General features: G+C 34.6%; 1 non-coding gene across 1 annotated transcript; it reads right to left on the reverse strand.

The window, feature by feature from the left end:
* Nucleotides 1-3,044: 3,044 nt before the first annotated feature.
* LOC120289086 lies at nucleotides 3,045-3,150 on the reverse strand. Its single transcript, XR_005547045.1, has one exon. It is a non-coding gene; the product is annotated as a small nucleolar RNA R71 (small nucleolar RNA).
* Between the last annotated feature and the right edge of the window lie 1,107 nt (nucleotides 3,151-4,257).

Genomic DNA, 4,257 nt, shown 5'->3' on the forward strand with positions numbered 1-4,257 from the left:
TTTGTTTTATACACATTAGCAAAACTCACAAAACAGCCAAAAATATAGCTATTTCTTTATGATTTAAATTTCTACTATTGAATGATGTGATAAATATATGAAGCCTCAAGACAAGGCATAAGAAAGAGATTTGTTAGCAAGACAGTTTTTGAGTTACTGTAGAAATACGAATTTATTGTGAGTCACAAATTTTTAAAGGTTAGACCCCGCAATAAATTATAATTATTTGTTATTTGATTTTTTGTGATTGAGAATAGAATGTCTCACGGAAAATTAAAAATTGTTATCCAATCTTTCCATGGTAAATAAGAAGAAAAGATCCTTCTGGTTTCAGTTACAGGAAAAAGTCTGTCTGAGAAATGTCGGTCACAATTACACAGAAGTCAAGCCCGATTCAATTTCCCAACGTTTTTCTCATTGAGTCCACCAAAGGCTTCTTCATCTTCTGCCAATCAAATTGTGACGGTAGTCAGTAAAGGATGAATCTTATGCAGAAGGCGGTGAACCTGAGTCTGAAAGATTGAAGTTCGCTGAAAACAAAAACGATCAAGAACTAGTACTAAATGGTCGGTACCTCCTAAAAATTTGACAAAATTGACTCCCGGAAGGCATCTTGGTTTGACTGCAAAATAAACACAAGAATGATTGATAAACTTATAGGACCTTCATTCATAGCTACACGCAGATGCCATGCTAATATATGATTTTGCACAGGAAGCTCGAATACATTAGCCTCTGTATCAATAAAAGTCTAGCAAATGAGGCCGCTCCACAGCACCGTGCAATTCACATCAGCGAATAATTAAAGAGCATCAAAGCAGCATGGTTTTCCCTGATTTTAGTTCCATCTCTATAACAGATAGCCCACAATTTATTCTACATTTTCTAAAGCTCTAGTAAGAGATTCAGTTGAGGTTTGAGAGGAGTGGCACGCCCTCGCTCCGCCCTCGCTCCGCATGGGCGCGGATCCTAAAGTCAATGAGCGGCAGACACGGACGGCTTGGCCCATCACACTTGCATTGGACCGTTTCCTTCTCGTAGGGTGAGATGATCAAAGGACGTCATCCTACGTCTCACTCTTGAATTAGAATACGATGTTCACCTAAATTATCTTTTTATGTTCTCAATATTGGGGTGGGTCGGTGATAACTCTACAAAAATAGAGTTATTTTACCTATTTTAGGCAACAATTAATGCATATCCTACGTCTCACTCTTGAATTAGAATACGATGTTCACCTAAATTATCTTTTTATGTTCTCAATATTGGGGTGAGTCGGTGATAACTCTATAAAAATAGAGTTATTTTACCTATTTTAGGCAACAATTAATGCATTATCTATGAAAAAATATTTGAATTTCCTTCTGATTACTTGAATTTTCCTTGTTTATGCAGAATAATGAGATATGGAGAAGATAAAGAAAAGAATGACAAATATCAGAAATTCAAATAAAATAAAAAGCAGTGGAAGATGGATATCAAATCGGGAAATTTTTTATTTTGTTTCTTAATGTTATATGCAAGCGTTGAGAGATAGGTATCTTGGATATATCCTATAAATAGAGCCAGAGAGAGCAACTAGGTTTTTTTGGGGTTAGATCGTTTTTCATTTTTCTGAGAGCTTTTCAAGTATTTTGGAAAGAAGTCAAAAGTGTTGACAGAATTCTTGTTCTTTGATTCAAGATGCTGGGTTTGATTTATATTTTTATTTCTTATTCTACTATGTTCTAATTTTCTTTTGTTAGGGCTATGATGTAGCCTAATCATGATGATATGAATTTCATGATTTTTATGTTTTACAATTGATTTTATTCATGTGAGTTATATATTATTGTGTTTAATGCTTTTGAGTGACTGGCCACCACTTGAATGATCTGATGTGCATGTTTGAGACTGAGAAGTAATAATATGCAATTGTTCATTATAATATATAACCATGAATTAAACGTGGATAGAGATATACCGCGTTATTTGTGTAGCTTTCGGTGATAAGGTGATCCAAAAGACTCATTGTGAGTCGAGAATATTCATAATTTTTAATGCACTAATGTTTATTTTAATTTACATAGAGATATAGTAGATTAATAAGCTGGGTATGTTTGCTATACCTAGAGATATGATAGTAAATATGTTATGAAATTCCGCTATCACATGTTTGATATCGTTCTTGTATTCACAATAATCTGAAATTCATATCTAGTGGTTATGGTAAAATCGGATACTCTAACATATTTATCTTATTGATTTACTGCATGTAGTCTACAAATTTCATTTTAATTTATTCTTAATTATATTTTGATATGTTAGATAAATTTTAGAATTACTCTATTTTAGTATTTAATTGGTTTATTAATCATCGATCTCTGTGGGACGATACTTTTTCTCATCATTATATTACTTGTTCGATACGTGCACTTGCGTTTAGAATTTTACGAACAAGTTTTTGGCGCCATTGCCGGGGATCGTTTGTTTAATACTAATTAATATTGATAGCAGATAATTCTAAGTTTAATTTAGCTTTCGTTTTGTTTTATTTTTCATGGTGTACATCGGTTTATGACACGTAGCCAACAAGGGAAACTTGTTGAGCTTGGTCTAGAAATCAAGCGTACATTCAAAAGGCAACTGAGAGAATAGAGAAATCACGCTAAGAAGATGACAGACGGTGAGAATGAAAATACTCTTAAGAGATTATGCTGCGCCAACAGTTCAAGGCACCACATCAAGTATCAAAAGACCTGCAATTCAAGCAAACAACTTTGAGATCAAGTCGTCACTCATTCAGATGCTTCAACAATCAGTGCAATTCAGTGGGCTACCAAGCAATGATCCAAACGCTCACATCGATGCTTTTCTTGAAATTTGTGACACTATTAAATATAATGGAGTTACAGATGATCATATTAGATTGAAATTATTTCCATTCTCTCTTAAAGACAAAGCTAAGAGCTGGCTTTCTTCTCTTCCTGTAGGATCAATTACTATATGGAATGATATGGCTAAAAAATTTCTTGGTAAGTTCTTTCCACCTGCAAAGTCTACGAAGATGCGTAACGATATTACTAATTTTATGCAGATGGATAATGAATCATTATATGAAGCATGGGAAAGATTCAAAGAATTTCTTAGGAGATGCCCACATCACGGACTACCTGTATGGATGCAGGTATAAACTTTTTATAATGGCTCTAGTACAATTCTTCGTTCTATGATTGATGCAGCTGTAGGGGGAACTTTAAATAATAAAACACCAGAATAAGCCCGCAATCTATTAGAGGAGATGTCGTCCAATAGTTATCAGTGGCCTACTAAGAGACTACCAATGCGAAAAGTTAGCGGAGTTCATGAAGTGGATGCTTTTGCTGCAATTGCTGCACAATTTGAAACACTCAACAAAAAGCTTGATAATATGAGTGTTTCAGCCATGAAAATTCAGAATTTGACATGTGAATTTTGTGGTGGAGGACATGTTAGCACAAAGTGTTAGGTATGTAATACTTTCAAATAATCTAGTGAAAATTCTAACTTTGTTGGAAATTTTAACAGGTCACAGAATAATCCCCACTGCAACACGTATAATTCGGGTTGGCACAATCATCCAAATTTTTCATGGAATAATCAGAATGTGACGAGACCACCGGGATTCAAACAATCAGAAGAGACAAAGTCAATTTTGGAAGACATAGTCACCAAACTTGCTAACACAACTCATGACTTCATCAAAAGCACGGATGTGAGATTTCAAAATCAAGAGGCTTCAATCAGAAATTTGGAGATGCAAGTGGGTCAGTTAGCAAGCATGATGTCAGGAAGACAATAGAGTTCTTTGCCGAGCAACACAGAGAATAATCCAATTGAAAACATAAAAGCTATTACCCTGAGAAGTGGTAAACAAGTGGGAGAAGAAGAGATTTTCAGAGACAAGGAAGAGGTGGTCAATAAACAATTAAAGGAGACAAGCAAGAGTAAACTTTTTTCCAGATAATCCCAAGCCATATGTGCCGCCAATTTCATTCCCTCAGCGACTCTAGCAGCACAAAATAGATAAGCAATTTTCTAAATTTCTTGATGTATTTAAAAAATTGCACATTAACATTCCTTTTGCAGATGCTTTAACGCAAATGCCTAATTATGCAAAAATTTTAAAGGAGATTTTGGCAAACAAAAGGAAACTGGAGGATTATGAAACTGTGAAGTTAAATGAGGAGTGTTTAGCCATCCTACAAAACAAATTGCATCCGAAATTAAAAGATCCAG

The sequence above is a fragment of the Eucalyptus grandis genome, chromosome 1 (genome assembly GCF_016545825.1).
Source record: "Eucalyptus grandis isolate ANBG69807.140 chromosome 1, ASM1654582v1, whole genome shotgun sequence".
Lineage (NCBI taxonomy): Eukaryota > Viridiplantae > Streptophyta > Magnoliopsida > Myrtales > Myrtaceae > Eucalyptus > Eucalyptus grandis.